The sequence below is a fragment of the Struthio camelus genome, chromosome 3 (assembly GCF_040807025.1).
Source record: "Struthio camelus isolate bStrCam1 chromosome 3, bStrCam1.hap1, whole genome shotgun sequence".
NCBI lineage: Eukaryota > Metazoa > Chordata > Aves > Struthioniformes > Struthionidae > Struthio > Struthio camelus.
The window spans coordinates 142,619,969-142,639,655 of NC_090944.1; the positions used below are offsets into that span (position 1 = coordinate 142,619,969).

Genomic DNA, 19,687 nt, shown 5'->3' on the forward strand with positions numbered 1-19,687 from the left:
CAAGAGCCACGCTGCAATCAACATTGCTGAGCATGTGTTATTAATTAAGTAATTTTACAAAATTAGAAATACAAATCACATTGTTTTCATCCAAAATAATGATCTACCAATTATTCTGCCAGCAGAAATGACTTGTAGCTTTTGGCAGGTCTTTTCCTTTTGCCATTGTTTTCTTAGTTATTAACAAAGTTACAGTTGGTCCTTTTGATTAAAAAGTTTTTTGGCCAGAATCACTGCTATGGGAAAACAAAACCTGAAATTCAATATCCTTCTAGAATTCTTTTGAAATTTGATCTCAGGACCAATGAGGGAGGAAGGTAAGGGGCCACAGGGGACGTATGTTGTAACTTTTAAATTTTCTTTCCAGCATAAGATTCTTAAAGATGAGGCAAACAGGACTAGAAAGTAAAAAAGTGCTTGCATTCACTTGTCTCCATGTAATGTACACATTGTATTACTTAAAAGCTGCTATATTAAACCTTTAAACAAATACAAATGAGGCTTATAGACTATGCACGTTGGAATAATGCTACAAAAATGAGCTGTATCTACATGATTCTTTCAGTGCAGAGCATCCACATAGCCCTAGAAGGTCCTTTTAGGACCTCAGAGAAATTAATGAAGTCAGAACAAGAACAAGAAGGTCTGTGACCTTCTTGATCTAGAAAATAATTTTTTAATGTATGTTTATTAATGAACACATACAAAGAACTATTAGAATAAAATGATGATTTTTAGTGTAACCAAAACAATAACATAACTGATGGCAACGCAGCTAGATTTCAACACAAGACCTGACTTTGCTAAACATCCCTCAAAAAAAAAAAAAAGCTTGTCCTTCAGTACTTAGCACCAAAGCTACTATAGAAGTAGTTTTGTCTTAGAAAGATTATTTAGAAGGGAAGATGTGTGTGCAACAGCGTACTGCTGTACTGTCACTGGGGGAAAATCTAGTGGTTAGGCCTTCAGCAAGGTTAAACTGTCATGCATTTGATTTGCACTCACATGAATACTTCTCAAATGTGGACCGGCCTCATCCCCTATGTAATACTGCAGTATTCAGTACTAAATGCAAAAAAAGAGGACAACACAGACCTGCACTCAGCTTGGGACTTCAAAAGACCTATCAAAATCAGATGATAATCTGTTCCTGTCACCTTTGTGAGACTCAACATCATACCCAGGGACACAAATCTGTGGCAGCAGAAACAAGCAAACAATAGGGAGCACTTCCAGGTTTCACTCTCAACGGGCTTGTGACAGGTACCTCACAGTGCATTTCAAGCACTTCAGTCTTGGAAGATTTTAAGGTTTGGGCATACCTGACTAAACAGTTCAGAAAATGAAACACAAGGATGTCAAACCTGCATATCAGCAGCAGCAAAGAATCAAGATTACCCTTCTCCATCGTTTGGCTTTCTTACTCTTTCAGAGAGAGCAAAAATAGATATCAAATCCAAACAGGAATCATGTGAAAACATCATTTTCAAGAAAGAACAGACTATAGATCTGTTGCAAAGAAAGACAAACTGAAGGGGTTTGGATTTTTTTCTTCTTTTGCCTCCCTCTGACACTTACGGTCAGTGATTTAGACCAACTCAATAGCTGGCTCCTAAAAGGAACACAACACTATTTGTTGCAATTGGAGCTCTGGCAAATAGCACGTTGCTGTATGCAAGTTACTTCAGCAGCTTTCGTATCTCGACCTTTGCAGGATCCCTGCAAAAGCCATGATAAAGCTACTGCCGGTCATCTGCAGATTTTTCCCCTCCCCAACCGTGCGGCCACTCTGCGGCTCTCCCACTCTGACATGCTGCTTTACTTGGCCTGGGAATGAAACAAAAGGGTTCTTACTGGAAAAACCCTTTTCCAAAGCCAGTTTGCTCCATACTAACCGAGCAAACAAACAAAACAAAAAAATCAAAAAAATCAAGTCCTTTAAAATTAACTCTTCAAAAAGGGGACACTGAAAAGCAAAGCCTCCTTGAATGTTGCCATTTTGACTGCCGAGACAGCAAAGCTAAAATTAAGTTGTTGAGTAGTCTTGCTTGACCTTAGAAGAAAAAGATCACGCATTTCAAGACTTCTCGCTATTAGTAAGATTTATGGAATGCTGCACCAGTGACACTCACAGAATGTGCATTATGCTTGGCAACAGGCCTGCAATCCAGCCACTTATTTCCATCATGTATTATAATGCAGAAATCGAGTCACACCTGCAAATCCTATGACAAATGACATTTCATTAACTTTGAAGACTGCTGGATCATCTTCCCAGGTTACATGTGAGCCGGACCATAACAGTCCTGATGAAAGCATCAGGAAAAGAAAGTTGCCATAATGTCCCAGATATTTCAGGGAGTAAATACTTCTCAATTTGTTAATGGTAAAGTTCTGTGTCAATTAGACGTAATGGGATAAAAGCCTATCATTAGAGATCCTCGGCCACACAAATTTAGAAAGGTATTTCCCATCGCCTGCTGTGTCCCTTCCCCACCTCCCTTTGTCTCTCTCTCTCTCTTTTCTTGTTCTGTTTCAAGTGACTAGCAGAGTGGTCTAGTACATTTCACACGCTCTGATTTCATGTCAAACAATCTTTCCAGGTATTTTTATTTCATTCCCTTGATGATTTCATGGGATTGACAAATCAAGCTGTGAGGTTTTACAAACACGAAAACGTCAACAGAAGAACACAGGATGTAACACGTTGGCTGCTTTCTTTTCAAATAGAAGGATTCTTTCCTCTCCACCCTGCCTTAGCTTAGTTACAACAACCAACCACTTTTTCAGTCATACAGATCAGAGATGTACTAGGACACTAGTCTGTGTGGCTGATAAGAGCAGGCCTTACAAAACAGCTCTTTGTACAACACATACTCCTGTGACTTCTGCTGCTGTGACTTCTGTAACAGTACTTCTCTCTCCCTTCGTGGAAAGAGAGGTGGGGATTACTCACATGTATAAAGCTAAGCACATTTTTAACAGCTTTGCTGTACCAAGGCTCAAGATTTTACAAAACAAGGCTTCCATGTGAAACTTAATACAGCTTAAACTGAGGCCTGCAACCGGATCCCACAAGTGTCGAGGTTTTGCCGGCACTAGATCCATGGTGTAATTCAGCCCTTGAGGGCATTAACTGTGCCCCAGTGACCTCACAAAAATCTAGGGAGCAAGGCAGCATTCCCCTCAGCTTCCCTGTTGCTTATCCAGGCTGTTTCAGCAGACCTGAGGATCACAGGGGGGGGGGGGGGGGGGAAGTCCTATGCTATTGCTAGTGTGGGGAGAGAAACACTTGCGATAAACAAGCAGGTCCCCCTTCTACCTGGCTAGAGGCAGAGCTGCCCTCAGAGCAAGAGCTATGAGGTGCAGTGTGGCTTTTAATATGCCCACACTCGTCCATCAGTCTTGACTCAAGCTTATCCTGAGGAGGACATCAGAAACTTCACGATCCCTCACAACAGAGTTAAACTGTCCTCTCTGAACGATTTCAGGGTCCACAGCAGATCCCAGCTTACACAGATCACAGACAGAAAACACCTACAGGTCCTCACTCAGAATGAGGCATGGCTCTCTACACCATCTCATTACACGCCTAGATGTCAGAGCCTTCCCCTTGCCCTGAGCCTTGCTCAGCCACAGAGGAATTCCATCAGGATTAAGCAGCACGAACTACAAATTCCTAGAATTGCCAGATCTCTGTTGGTGTTTGTTGGCTTCTCAAGGAATCATGCCAGCAACATTTATAAGTGTACTGAAAAACAATCTGTAGCTTGAAAGCACGAGGCATACAAACAAAAACCTATCAAACAGTTATTAATTTTCCCACAGTCCCGATTCTCTTCCATAACTACAACCTCTGGAGCCAAGTGGGGACATATCCCTATCAGGAACATTTCAGTTACAGAGATGTCAATGACCTTGACAAAATGCAAAGCACCCATGAAGAGAAATAAAGAAATTTAGGTGGTGGTAGCATGGCACCATCATGCTGCCGTTCCCAGAAGAAAGTAAACTGCATGAGTAAAAGCACAACTTTGCTATTGTACATACGCCTACACCCACAACACACATTGCCTACACCACTCTACAAGCTGCAGGTTACATCTCATAAGGTTCAATACAGCACATGAGGGAGCATCTGAAAGAAGCCTGTCACATACAGCTGGCCCATAATAATTAAACCCTATCTAGTGCGTGGATCTACTTAAAACATGGTATACTATTTTCAACAGATTCAGAAGCTTCTGAATCAAACCCCACTATAATGATCTGAACTAGGTATTGACTGATTTATGTCCACACCCTTTTACCTTAAAATTTACTAAGGCAGGCTTCATCCATTTATTTTTCAAGTTTAGTAGTTATTGTATTTCAGCTACATGCTCTATAGTAAATAATCTTAATGAACAAATGACAGACTTCATATCTCCTTGAGAAGAGTTCATCTGATTTATTAAAGTGACACCAGACATTTACTCAAGGAGTAAACAGAGCTGACATTATAGGATGATCTCTGAGGGAAATGCTCCAGGGTAAATACCGAGAAAGAGGAGTGGTTATGCATTCTATTGCATTCTATTCCTTTGTGTTTTTTAGTTCATTCTTTACTCTCTTCTCCTCTTTAATCTCCTTATTAGTATTACAGCATCTTTTGTGATCTTCAGGCAATAGCCTCCGAAAGGGAGCCCACCTTACGTGGGTAAATGTTTACAGAAAAACAATGACTGGTTGAGTGAACAGAACAGCATCTGGAGAAGCCCAAGCTCTAGGTCTGGAACACAGTCCCGGTGAAACTGCAAACACTGACTTGACAGTGGGTTCTCTGCTCCAGCAGATACTCACGAAGGAGCTCCGGACAAACTCTTTACTTCAGCTGTAATGACCACCAGGAATACAGAAGGATCAGCGCTCATCCTCATCCACAGAAAGCAGCAAACAGAATTACCTTTTTCTCGTTGGGATGGTGGGCTTGTGTTTGTTAGAAAGAGCAAAGGTAAACAGAAGAGAAAGAAAATAAAAGAAAACAATATACCTTCCACAAGAGAAATATTCCAATTTAACCACACGTGCAACGTTTTCTCCTATGGATATACACATAAAATGACATATGAATTGGAATGGCTTGATCCAGCCACCCCATCCCTTCTACGAATGACCGTAGGAAGCTGTGTGGCTCACTTTTGGTAGCAAATTAAATTAAAATCTAAAATAAGTATTCTATTATTTGCATAGAAAAGATGCATTACCTTCTTTTAAACTTAGGACAATACCGCACCTCATTTCAAGACACTGTTCTGGTGATTACTCATCTCTACACATGAGTCAGTGGAGAAAAACAGAAAGTGAGGAGAAAAATGAGGAAGGGGAACTACTAAGACAGCCAGCTAATTCATAAGTGGCATACAAGGTTTCACACTCCCTAACGCATGAGAAAAACCTTGAGAGCCAGAAAACAGCGCTCACAGCAACAAAATGCCATGCTCACACTTCTACCAACAAAAGCCAACAGAAAAAGAAACAGGTTATTGTTATTTTTTAAAATCACAACCAAGAGACCAACACAGAAAGATGCATCTGAAGAGTGGAAACCAAATTTCAGAGCCAGGAGGGCCACTAAGGGCTTCACCCTTCACCCAGCTTTACTCAGCAGTACTCAGACAGTATGGTGATGCTGGTGAGTGGATAAACCCTCAGATGGAAAAAATATTATGCATAGGCAGCCCAGGAGACCAGAACACAAGCCACGTTGGGCCTGCAGTACAGCAGGAAGAGAGCAATAGCACCGAGAAGGCAACTCTAGAATTCTCTAGCACCAAGCAAGCATTACCCTCTCGTGCACCTTTTTCTGATAGATGCTTTGACAGACCTTACACAAAACTGAAGCAAGGCCAAACAATATACCCTGCCTCAATGAGGAAGTGCTTCAGACTTGAACATAGTGAAGGGGAGCAGTCTGCAACATAGGCTGTTCAGCAGATTATACAGACATTAAGAAATCTAGTGTAAACAAGGCATGCATCACTATGTAAAAGTCTTGCCTTGGCTACGCTAGCAAAGACTATGCTGAAGCCTGCATTACCTTGACTTGAAACCTATCACACACAAAAAAAGTTTCAAAGAGCTTTCCTAAAATCACAGTATCAGTAAGGCCACCATAAAAAAAAAAAAAAAAAAAAAAAAAGGCCACCTCCGGCAGGAGCTACCCTTCCCCTTCCCCTCACATGGGAGCTCATCTATTCCCATTCCCTCTCATCCTCCCCTCAGAGGACTGCATGGGTCATATTACAATAAAACACATCAAGAACGCTTTCTTCTGCTATATATGTAAGGAGATGTCCTATCCTTTTCACCAGAAGGTTCAGGCTTCTCAAGGACTGCTTTTAAGGAACACGGCTAAAAAAGCTTCTCCAAAACCCAGCTTCACCATTCAGAATTGTTCCATCTGCAACATCACCTCACACATGAAGACCAACACCTGCAACTGGCATAAGTCAATATAATGCTACTCCAGTCAGCCGTGACATGAGCAGAACCTCAAACGTTAGAGGCCTTATTGCCATAACCAGTGAAAAGAGCTGGAAAACTATATTTAGCTACAGCCAGCAAGTTAACCTGGCATTGTCATGAAAAATGTCTGTTTCCCTGATTCATCCATCATCAAGGCATAATAAACTTATAATCAAAATGATATCACTTCAGCTGGTGCTGCCAATCTTTCCTTAATGGATTTAATTTAATAAAGTAAGACAAAAAAGTTTCCATGTGTGTCTACTGTAGACAACAACAGTAACAATGGCCTCGTAGGCACTGCAGAAAAAAACCCCAACCTTTTCCAAAGAGGTAAAGTCCTCTGTCTACTGGATGTTACTTGGGCCATTGCAGAGCTGGATGAAACGTATGCTCCAGGAGCAGAATTGAACCTAATTGCCTTTTCAAAGAAATGGAGTGAGAAGAGTTAATCTTTTCTTTTCCCAATTTGATTTTCTCTGCAACATGTGCCTCTGGCTGACATCCAAGCCCAAGAGGGTTTTTGCTGTCGTTTTGGAGGGGTTGGGGGGGGGGGGGAAGGATTGGAGGGCGAGGCCTCTGCACCTGTAGATAACATTGCAACCCCTCACTTTGTAACATTCACGAGATAGCAAACTGCTATTCCCCTCTGGCTATTTTCCTCATTCAAAAGTTCTGTTCTTTAATTTCCCCTTTCTTCTAATCACTCATAATGATGGGCCCAATCCAGTGCTTGCTGAAATTAGAGGCCTTTCTGCTGAGCTTGAAAAGTCCAGTGACTTCTTTCAGCAGACAAAAATACCACTCACTACAAAGCAGAAAGCTGAATTAAGTTCCACATTCAAGCAAGGGACTCGCTTACAGATCTAGGATGCAGATAGATTTTGGAAGTCATACGAGCAAAAGACTAAGCGAAAGTCATTGGGGAACTTTGTTTGACACCTGAGCTCAAAGGAGCATTAGTGTGATACTTTTGGCACCTATAGAACGGCTTCTACCAGTTTTAGTCCTAGCTCCTCCATCACAAAACAAACGCAAGATTAACAGAGATCATAATCAATCAGAAAAGGACAAAATTCACTTCAGTTGGAGCAAGAGTGGGTTTTCCACTTAAGCTCAAGCAATACTTTGACACATGAACAAATGGATTTCAGCTGCTCATGGACACATTTTGACTTGAAACAAGAAAGAGGTTATTAAACCAACAACTTAAACAGAGGAACGGAATTCAGAAACAGCTTCCTTGGGCCAAGAAACCTAACTGTTTTTAAGGAGGTTGACAGGATTTTTAAACAGGATTAGGCAATATAGTTGCCTAGCAGAGGACGTAATTTGATGCCCCTGCCAGTTCTCTCCCTGATGCCCCAGTCCCGTAATTCCTTTTCTTCTATTTGTTGCACAGATGTCCTCTCTGTGTTACTCAAGATAATTACAGGAGGCAGCACAGGAGGTATAGGCACATTGCTTATGAAGAAAAGGGGAAAGCGGGAGGAAGGATAAAAACCCCTTTTTCCTCAATGCATGTGTATAATAATCTGTTTTCCCTCTTAAAAAAATAAATCTAAAGAACTAAAGGGTTTGGCAGTTAGTGCTCATTCTCTGCTGGGTTTCTTCTGGGAGCTGGGTATTTTGCATTCACACGCTGAGGTGCAAACAGGGACTCCATCTTGGGACTGAGCCAGCGTTAATGTTATACCAATGGGTTGATTCAGGAGCAAAATCTTCAAAGAGATTGACGCTGCTGAAATTCTGGGGAGAAAAAAGGGATGACCAATGTAACTATATGTGTCAGTGGGCTGTGACTGAAGATGAACGACTTGACTTGGCATTCCTCCTAAATTCAGTGGGGAAACTGGGGCAAGAGGGGTGAATTACCAGAAGTTTTGCTCAAGGAATGCAAAAGAGAACGCATAAGGTCTATTGCCCCCACTGGGATTTCACAACTACATAATACTGCTGATTTCATTAGAGCCACTCCATATGTATTTTAAAGTAGAATCAAACCTTAGGTCTAAGAAAGTCCTTTAAATAAGCATTTACTAATGCCTTACTACTTTAATGATGTAAATCATTACATGATTTACAAGAGTCAGTGGGTCTATCCAGGATTTACAGTGCTATAAATGCAAGCAAAAATTCAAGATCTAAAATACAGGTTTCTGGGACCTGTGATGCACTAGCCTGATTGGCCAACCGCGGCAAAGAAATCATTGGTGACTGGATGGGGCAGAGGAACACTGAGAATCAGACCTTGCCTCAAAAAATTTCCCAGAAAATGGTAGGAAAAAAAAAATTGGTATTTGGGGCTACATCTTTGCTGGTGGAAACCAGCATCATTCCACTAACAGAGCAACATCCACTTTTGCTGGTAAGGGATGCAGCCCCTGACTGCCTTTTCCTTCCCACTGGGAGAGACGCAACTCTAATCTGAAGGGGGGCACTGCACAGATGTGCTCATCTCACACAAAACACATGGCGCAGCACATCATGCCAGCTCGGCCCAACAGGGAGTGAGCAGGGAAGACAAGTCAACACCTGCTTAGCTCTTGTGGTTAATCTGCATCAGTTCAATCCCAAAGAAGAGCAAATCATCCTTTGGAGTCCACGGAACAAGGCTTTTTTCACCAGCTAGGGACCTGTTCTCCAGTCTGCAGCTGAGATATGCTGCCTTTTCTTCAGTCAGTATTTGCCTTCTATCAAAATCCTGTGCAGAAATGTAAAGGGCCTGATCGGCTTCTCACTTACACCAGTGTAAATTAGAAACAAATCCATCAGAGTTAACAGCCTTCCATGAGTAAAAAGCAGGTGTAAGTGAGAGGAGAAACAGGTCCGTAAACTCAGCTGAACTTAGAAATCAATATATTACTTTCCAATTGTGCAAAGATTAGATTACATTATATATACACATCTACACACACACATCTACGCACACCATTTTTAAAACCTCTCCAAGAAACCGGAGAGAAACTAAGGAGAGCATATGGAAATGTAACTGCTTGCTCATAAAAAGCTGCTAAAATCTGCCAAAATTAAAAGACACAATGCAGTCTACTATATGGCCTTGTTAAAAAGATTTAGGGTAACAAAGCTGCATTTGTAACTACGAATACCTGATGGGTGGAGAAGCAGTCTCACCTGCCTCAGATAAGTAATACTTTTGTATTTTTAAATGAAGATTCTGGGGGCTTGTGGTTTTCTTCTCTCTCTCTCTCTCTCTCTCTCTCTCTCTCTCTCGTCGTTGTTGTTGTTGTTGTTGTTGTTGTTGTTGTTGTTGTTGCTGATGTCTCTGAACCTCAGGAGGTTTCTGGGCCTTCAGAAAGGCCCATCGCGGCGCGGCCTGCAGGCTGTTCGATGCTCCTTTGCTGCCACCAAGCGGAAAAGAAACACCAGGACAGGGATCTGCAAAGAAGTGGGCGTTAGGCGAGGCAGGAGCCAGAAAACCGTCAAAGGCCTCACCTAAACTTGCCGCCCTTCCCCTCTTTTCCCCTTCTGCCTCCAGTGGGGCTGCCTGCAGCGAGAGGGAGCCGGCAGCCACCGCCATGTTCCCCACCCCGCGCTCCCACACAGGGGCCTGTGTCGGGGGGGGAACAGCACAAAAATGGGAAATAACAGACACCTAGCCTCCTCACGCAGCCCCTCCAGCTGAGGAAGCACCTCCACAAGCGCTGAACATATTTTATCAGTAATGCCTTCCCACTTGGACGTGCCTATAGAAAGCGCAGAGGAACACAAACTGTAGGGCCCGGCTGCCGCTTCAGCCCCGCTGCGGCAAAGGGGCATCGCCTCGCCCTGGAGCTGGGCCGTTGGCGAGAGATGAAATGGCGCTCCCCCTGGCGAGGGCAAGAGCCTTGCTTGCTTGCAAGCCGAATAGGAAAGGTGGGGGAGGAAAGAAAAAAGTCGTGCTTACCTTTAGGGTGGAACGGTGGTGCCCTGCTCCACGGGGGCTCTGCTGTGAGAGGAAGGGGCAGAGGTTAGACCTTGCCCTCCCGGGCCGGCCCCGCGGCCTTTCTCCCAGGGCCTGAGGCTTTAGGACTTTTGACCCTGAAAGATGAGAATTGAAAGCAGTGGGGTTTAATCACCTTATCTCCCCCTCCGGTTCATCTCTTTTAGGTGGCAGTGGGCTCAGGGGGAAGGCGGGGGGGGGGGAGGTTAAGCAGCATATGGGAACGACCTCCCTTGAGCTCCTGAGCCTGCGAGGGCTGTGGTGACAGGGGCAAATCACAGCTCCAGCAGGGGATGAGTTTAGTTACACTCGAAGGAAAAATGAAAAAAAAGTTAAGTTTTACGGTGAGCCATTTAATTTGGCTGTCACGTTTGCTTAAACCATGCACAACGCACCTATATATTTAAACGAGGTAACCCATGCCAAGGCACATATCTTCCAAGAAGGATAAAATCTCGCTATAGTATTACAGACTTCGATGAGTCAACCTCTTTTCAGTGAGATATATCAAGTAGAGTAAGGATAAAACATCTGTTATATAGCTTTACGTACGGACAGTGGTGGGGGAACGGGACTGCTGCCCTCTCAGGAGGGGCACAGAGGACTCCGTAAAGCTGAGAGAAACGCTTCTCTGCCAATGCAGCAAAGGAATCAGCGCATATTGGTTTCAAGGGATACATACACTCTGCTCACCTTCACTTTCAATTTAAACTAATTTAACTTACTAGAAGATGTTCTAGCCTCTCTGTTTTAATAGATCTTGTTTCTGCTGTAATTCCTGTCATTTAGGTAACGCCACACAGATGTGCCCAAAGAGCCCAAACTTTTAAGATGCTTGAAGAATTCCTCACAGTGTTTCTTTCGTTCAGTCTGTGCTGTGGCCAAACTGAAAAATGCTTGCTTCTCTTTAATTTATACAAATAAGTCAACCTACTAAAAGAAGCAAATATCAGACGAACTGAATAGGACAAAATGACAAATTTGTAACCACATAGTTGTCCTGATCATTCTTCAGATGCAATTCCAAAACTTAAACTTCAAGAGGCATTCCTCAGTTATGGGACAAAGAACTGCTCCAGTAGCTCAACAGCACAGGGGCTGTAGATGTGTTAACACAGTTCCAGCAAAGTCACTCCAGTTAACGCTAGCTGAGAATCATCTCTTTTTCTTCTGAGGTTGGTGGCACTTTGGCTCAGATGCTTGAACAGAATAAATTGTCACTAATCTTTGCCAGCTGCAGTAACGGCCACTGAGGTTCCTGCGGCCAGCAGTCCACCTAATACATGCCTTGTCTTAAATGACTTTGAACCTCTGATCCTCTTTGGATGCAGATGAGCTTAACAGTGTACATGAACTGAAGGCCTGGCTCAATTATGGCTTGGCTATTTGTGATGGGAATGGAAGTGCCATGGGGTCAGGAGACTCTTTGCTGTACTGAAATTCTGAAGTCGCTGTAAGTAAGGTTAGAATCGGGCCTGTTCACCTTCCAAAAATCTGTGCAAGTAAATCCAAGGGGAAAATCTGGCCCTTAATTTTTCTGATAGCACAACCTCACCTGGGTGGCAGGAGAGAAAAAAGGGAGAAGTTCCTCCAAGCTTATTTTGTTCTTGTTAAGCATTTTAAGTGAGCCAAATCTCAGTCTGGGCGGTTTGCCCTGAAAAAGAAAAAAGGCACAATAAAGAACAGGTACATCTAGAAATATTAACCTATGCCCAGAAATTGCTCATCTACCACAGTCCTTTTTTGTAATCCTATACAAGGGATGAGGTTGAGTTCTTAGTCTTTAATGATCTGACTGACTTCTAGAAAAATAGGATACTTCATTCTATATGGCCCAAGAGCATCTATAAAAAGAATACATGAAATGGATCAGACTGCAGTCCCCATTTCACCAGCTCAAACCTGGAGCAGCTTCATAGCTTTGAAAAAAATAACCAGACTAACAATAGTAATTCTTCTTTTCATTATGAAAAATTACTTAAGTTTCAGATTTCTAATACATCACATAGATTTAAACCAAACAGTGAAAAGAGGTACTCTTTCACTGAACTTACCTCTTAGGAAGGTGACACACTTGAATGAATTCTATTTAGTTAAACTGATGCGAAGTTGAAATAAGGAATTCCAGAGTGATCGCAGCATAAATTAATCAGATATATCTGAGAGCATCCTTAGGCTCCATTAACTTTCATTTTACAATCTGAAATACAAAAAAGTTATCAATAAAGTTGTATTAGACCTGCAATTCCGCAAATATAGCATGTCACAGCACCATTTCATCCTCTGTGATAACTGGGACTTTAATTGCAGAGCCCATATTCTTCCTTAAGCTCTTTGTGGCTTCACAACGGTGCTGGGGGCTCAGTAATGCTGATGAGCATGCACGGGAAAGCTGGAACATACAGCAAACTAAGGGCCAACGTCTATTATGCAGTTTGCTGTAGAGCCCGAATCTGGATAGATTTCCACTGGGACAGCTTTTCTTTTTATCTTCCAGACTATACATTTCAAGTTTTCACCTCAATGAAAGAGGGCTACAACCTTTAGAAAAATACGGTCAGAAGTCTTAGCTAACATTGGCAAAGCAACGTATACTTTACAAACCATGTTCTTGAGAATAACTGTAAAAATAACGGTTCAACCTTTACGGGGGGGGGGGGGGAGGGGGGGGAACCCACACACAGTCATTGCAGAGACCAAGCATGATATTCAAAACCTGCCTGGATGCGATCCTGTGCAATGTGCTCTAGATGACTCTGCTTGAGCAAGGGGATTGGAAGATCATCTCCAGAGGTCCCTTCCAACCTCAAGCATTCTGTGATGAAAAAAATCCAATGCAAAGAGTTAAAAGTTTGCAAAGTTACAGACATCTGGAAACAGAACATTAAAATAAAAAGTTGAGGCACTTTGTGCAAGTATCGGTAGTAAGCCCTGTATATAATAAAGGGTAAACAAAGCTTAACAAAGGCTGTCTATGTAGCAAGGAAGTGGCCTTTAAGTAACAGTCAAGCAAATTTCACTGGAGATCAGTGACTTTTTAGAATCAGCTAGATTTTAGTGCTGTTTTCATGACATACTGTGTATACATGTTCATACCTATGTAAGGCCATATTCTCTGTTCTTCAGTGCTGGATTTTTGCTACTGTGAAGAGCATCTCACAGTCATCTTTCTGATGAAGAGTTAAATTGCCATAAAGGAATAGAGAATTAAACCTATGATGTTATTTGCAGTCTCTGACAGTAGCATTTCATTACTATGCACTTTCGATTGTCATATACACTGAGAGAGGAACTTACTGCCTTGCAGGAGATATATAACGTGCACATGGATGTGTAATGGGTACCTACATGGACAGCACCTCATGCAATTAACTGCCTTGAGAAAACGCTCTCTCCATGGAAACACTGCATAAGAAAACATATTTTGTCTTGCACAGGAGATGGAAAGTAGGTTTTTCAGCCCAAGGCAACAAATTAAAAAGACTGTTTATGCTATCCTACTTGACAATGTTTATTACGAGGCATTTCTCTCTCTCACCTTTTAATAATGAGGACAGTGACTTTGTGGCTTTAAACAATGACTAATTTGTTCCCACAAGGCCAAAAACACTCAAGAGACCAAGAAAAATAAACATGCTAGAAAACTACAAGAAGAAAATACAATCTGAAAGGTGTTCATGAAAACGAGCATTTGTATCAAATGGGAGAACATCAGAGACTACTATTTTTTTGGCCAACTTCAGTGGTGTAACTCAGCAACTGCCCATTTACTTGAACAAATTATGCTAGTAAACAATAGCTAAGAATCTGCCCCTAGAACTACTGCTTATTTTACAGTGCATTTGCAAGTACAGCTGAGTTTCATTTCTTTCCTGCCTGTTCTGAATCATTGCTGTTCAAGATGTATCACCATGAATTTCAGTAATCCTTAGCTTGAAAATTATGTTGTTGCTGATCTACTCTTTGGATATCTAGTTTAAGTACCTTTGAAATCACGGCTGTCTTGGTGTAAAGCTGGAACAACAAAGTGTGGAATTAGACCTATTTTCTATCGCTTAGGATAGGCTTTAAGTTCCACCACGGAATGTGTCCGCACTAGACTGAGAAGAAGCCTCTTGGCAATACTGAATTATCATACTGAATTGCTTCCATCCATTTGCTGGGGCTGCCAAATTGAAATGATGTATGTCAAGGCAAACTACACTGAAAAGTAAAAGATAGCCTCTTAAACGTTCCATTTATAAAGCTTTTTATTCACAGTCAAATTTAGTAACCCCTCTGAAATATATCACTTTGCAAAATTGATACCTTGCCATTACAAGATTTCCACGCCATATTCACTCAGCTTAGTAGTAAAAACAAGCTTTTGCTCTTTTCCCTTTGGTACAGCTGATGAAAACTGAGCAGTACAGGGTCTGCTGCTTAGATCACCTGCAGTAAGTATTCCACAGATCTCTAACCTTCTCCTATAGGGAAGGTTAGAAATCAGCAAAAGGCAAATCATTATGTCTATCAGTAAAATATTACAACAAGTGCATTACATTGGAGAGCAGAAATTGAAAAAAGGCATGCTACTTTGGCCGAGAAAACTAAAAGTGATCTTCAAAACACAAGCGTTCATCCAGACTCTGTGGAACTCTTTCTGCAAGGAGTAACATTCAAGGCGAATTAGCAAAAAGAGCACCTACAGTGTTACGCTGCAGAAGTTTCATGGGTTTTTTTTTTCCTCATAAGGGTCACAGATGATTCCAAAATGACAACTGACTTTGTTTTATATATTATTTCCCCTAAACCGCTAAAGCGTAATCCATTTTTTTTAATGACATGCAAGTAAACTTGTAAGAGACACATATGTGTAGTCTATTTAACAAATACCCTGTTTGGGCATTTTTACATCTCAATTTATGACAAGGGAATAGCCTTTAGGATGCAACCAGTTTCAGTTATTTTGGCCCTCCGATTTGTAAAGTTAGTTTGGCTTGAAGTTTGCCAGATTCAGTCTGTTGGAGAAGGAGAATATCTCCGCAAAGCCTCAAGATCATTTCTCCAATTATATTCTGATTTGCAGATGACAAAAATATTTAGCTGATCTGAAGTTAATTTTTCAGCTTGATTTGCATCAAAAGTGGTTTACTATTGTTTCCTTAGACTTTAATGCACCAAAGCAGTTAAACATTATTAACCAGCAATATTTCACCAATATACCTCCACTTTGGTTTCCAGTTGCAGGATTTTGCTGTTCACGACTTCTAGCCTTCCTGTGGCTAACAGCTGACCAAAACCTCAATCCACGTAACCAAAGTCTCTTCTTCTGGGGTTGCAGAACCAAAAGCCTATCATTTACTCTAGAGACCTGGAATTCCCCCTGCATTTGTAATGATCCCAGCCCACCAGTTAATAAGTGAGTTTTGATCTCCCCCTTAATTGCAAGAAATTTGTTAATTCTGAGAGAATTATTAAGTTAAATTTTTATACCTAGGCAACTAGAACCTTCTTTAACTTTTATCATATGCCTATGTTTTGAGTAAATGTCCAGTGAAACTGTTACACTAACACTTTTTGACAAGGCTTTATGGTAGTTTTGATTTTCAAAGCCAGGAAAAATAAGGATGACTTAATAAAATACCCACTTTTGTATAAAGCAGCAGCAGTTCTCTGACAGCAGGATACTGAAGCAGTGGAAATGTGTTGACCAGTAATGTGTTGACTTCCCAGGTACTCATGGCTAGTATTTATAAGAGCGGGAATCCTAAGTTCTAGTATGATTCCTCCTTTGCTTGCAACCACAGTAAACCCTCTGCCTTAGAGAGAGATTTTTTCTAGGCGTAGACTTGTAGCAACTTTACACAGCTGGGAGTGAACTCTAGTTTCTAAGGAAGAGAAGACTTCCAGAGACTTCCATTTTATGCTGCTAAAATCTCTTTACACCGTTGGGACAGTTGATGACATTGGGTTATTCTCCCAGTGACATTCTTTGAGAAATACAGGTGGAGGGGGAAAAACCTTTCATTAGATAGTTCAGGATGCATCTAAAAAGATGATTCACTGACTCAAAAAATACTTTTGAGTAGTAGGCCAGACACTCACTGCAAAATCCTGAGCCATCAATTTGATAACTTACTTTTCACATCCAACTGTAGTAGTTCAACGAAGCTATCTACTGCCAAGCTAAATCAAGGATCAAAGCCCATTAATATTAGTGGAAAATCCCCCAATGACTTTAAAGCAGATCGAGTCAAACCGCCTCCATATAATGAACTCCAAACCAAGCCAAGCACAGAGCCTCCCTGGTGCCCCCAAGAGCTGTTTGCTATTTTAATGTAGCTATTTAATGCTACCACGAGCGTGCCTAAAAAAATTGAGTTGTTCTCATTTCTCTTTTAAAGTTTTTCTTTGGTAAGCTTGGGAAATTCCTCAAGCAACCTTGTATCAAATTCCATTTATGGCTGCTAACCTCCTGCACTCTAAACTGTATCATCACCTTCTTGGGACAAAGGCTAGAAAGCAAAAAAGGTCACAAGAACAGCTAATATTAACAGCCTTAACTGACAAAATAAATACTGACACTATTTTCACTTTTAAAGTTAAAAACTTGAACACAAAACCCTCTAACTCTGATATAATTGATCAGCCTCTAGTGAGTCCCACTACATACTCTTATTTATGGTAAAAATATGTATTGCACGCTTTTCTCATTGCATTAGCTAAAAATATTGTCAGCAACAGCAATTTTGTTAGTATTTCTCTTAGGTTCCGTTTCTAACTAATATTAATTACCCCTTAATAAATTTCTAGCAATATCCAGATAAAGCAGGGAGGAGCCAAACACATCTTAATGTTCTCTCTAAATATCTTAAGTTCATTAATGCTTTCAATTACTGATACTACTAATTTACTACTACAATGGCAATTCTTTGCATGCTAGCATGTATGAGTGCAAAATTGGTATTACTGCACTTTACTTCAGCACATACAGCAATGGGACTAGAAAGCACCCGGTTGTTTTCCCTTCTTTCAGTGCTCCCGCCCTCCATTGCCTGTAGAGTTGTTCTGACAAGTATGGCTTATGCCCGTTTTACGCATGCAGCCGCTACAAGAAACAGTCTTATCAACGATCTCCCATTTTGAGACAGGAAAGTTGTGAGGTATTTTTCATTCCAGTACTCACGTAGCTTTTCCAGGGAGGAACTTGCACTAACAATCTTTGGTCAAGTTACTTCATACTGGAGCCCTCAGTAAAGTTAAACACCTATCTTGAAGTCTAGATGTTCCAAAAACACTTCAGTAATAAAAATAAAAAGCAGTTAGCACTCATGATCTTGTATTTCAAGCCTCTTTCTAACAGGACTGTTATTGAACAACACGCACATGGTGTCGCTCTCCAGTTTGTGGGGGATTTGTCTGGGTTATTTTCTTGTTATTAAAAAAAGAAAAGCCACAAACCCAGCCTTAATTACCAAAACAACCACACTGAAGTTACAAGCCTTAAAATTTTACCAAGTTGTATTTGTTACGTACATATCAACTGCCCTACAACAAATGCCAACTACCCATATATAGTTAATTATACCAAAGACTGACTGCTACCTCTGTACTCTTAATAGCCTCAAATTAGTCTTGCGTAAACATTTACCAGTGCAATGTGTACTTTACTGGACACTGAATTATGGTCCTTTTTAGAAATTATCCTTTTAAAACAAAGGTTATGACTGCAGCATAAGAGGAGAATAATGCAATGGAAGCATCCTGCAACTCTGTTTTAATGGACCAGCCCTGTGCGTAAAACGTATGCTGAGCTACTTGTTTCTTCAAGACAAGGCCTCGCCTCTAGAAGTTTAAGACCTTACCTTCCAGAACATCTATACACAAATGCTTTTTGTGCCACTTCAGACTGCTTTTACCCTGTTGTCTTCCCTGTTAGTTCAGAGGCTGCTTTTTTAATGCAGGGATTAACTAGGGACAACTGTTAAGTGATCCAACATGTGCGCATCAGCCCAGGTCTGTGCAGACCTCTGCTTCTTATACGACGATCTGCCATCTCACACAGAAGTAAAACTTGATAGTTTTGAGACTGACATTTCAAACACAAAGCTTTGCACATGCAGACCTCTATATCCATGCAAAATCTAGAAGTCCGTTTATAATAGTCAGAAGCCATCATTTGCAGCATCATGTTCAAAGTGTACATGACAGGATGCACAGACTTCCCAATAAACTCTGTCCAAACCAACTGAGCACTCCCAAGATTTGCTTTACAACAGTACTACTGCCTGTGGTCACGAACACCTGTCAGGTTTCTCAGGTTTAACCTGAAGTCTAAGAAAAAGACTTCTAACAGCACTTTTGTTAAGCGTAAGTGTGACATTAACACATAGGAAAGAGGCGTTCTCCATTTTAGCTTTCATCTGGCAAATGTTTATGGGCCTTTCACATGCATACTTCATGTGAGCAGTCCTGCAGTTTGCAGCAGCAAAGTTATGCGCTTATGTGAACATTACACGTGCAAGATTTTTTTTAGTTGGACCGAAGGAATTACTATTTGTTCAAGGAGTTTATTAAACAGAAATGTGTAAATTCATTCCTATCACTGGAAAAGTTTCCAGAGATGCACAATGATTATTTTTAGTGAACTTGTCCATTTATTGTTTACCTTTAAATATGTATTTTTGAGTTGCCAATGATGAATCTTCATTTTAGCACCTCATCAGGACTAGTCCATTGCAGATCATTCAACTTGTGGTATTATAGACGTAACGAATTTATTAAACTATAAATTAACGATTTAGTATGGTCTAGATCTTTCACACTAGTTACATTTCCCAAGCTTGTTTGCAGATTGGTACCCATACCGTATTCTGGTGAACTAAACTGTTTATCTTTTCTTCATAATTAGTTAGGGCATTGCTAACTGCTAGACAGCTTTTGGTTTGATACTTGAATTTTGATTTGCAGTGTACTTAAAGTGGGGAGGGGGGGGGTCTCTCCAAGAAACTAACGCACCTCCTCGCCTAAATGACAAAGCCTCACATTTTTGAGGAAAACAAATGGAGTATTTGCAACACAGAATAGTAGTTCCTACTGCACCAGAGAATGCTATTTCTGAAACCCTCATTGGGGATAACAATGGATGATCGCATTCCCCTCACCTCAGAGCACATTTCTCCATCTTATTAGTGCCAACAGCAAGGGATAAGTACAGTCAGCCAAAATTCCAACAGATTTCCTGCATGTTTTATT

The 19,687-nt window shown here is 41.1% G+C and overlaps 1 long non-coding RNA gene across 1 annotated transcript; it reads right to left on the minus strand.

The window, feature by feature from the left end:
• Nucleotides 1–4,426: 4,426 nt before the first annotated feature.
• Nucleotides 4,427–10,710, minus strand: LOC138066908 (uncharacterized). The gene is made up of 3 exons (XR_011140603.1): nucleotides 10,415–10,710; nucleotides 9,643–9,906; nucleotides 4,427–4,968 (listed from the first exon to the last, which is right to left on the minus strand). It is a non-coding gene; the product is annotated as an uncharacterized lncRNA (long non-coding RNA).
• Between the last annotated feature and the right edge of the window lie 8,977 nt (nucleotides 10,711–19,687).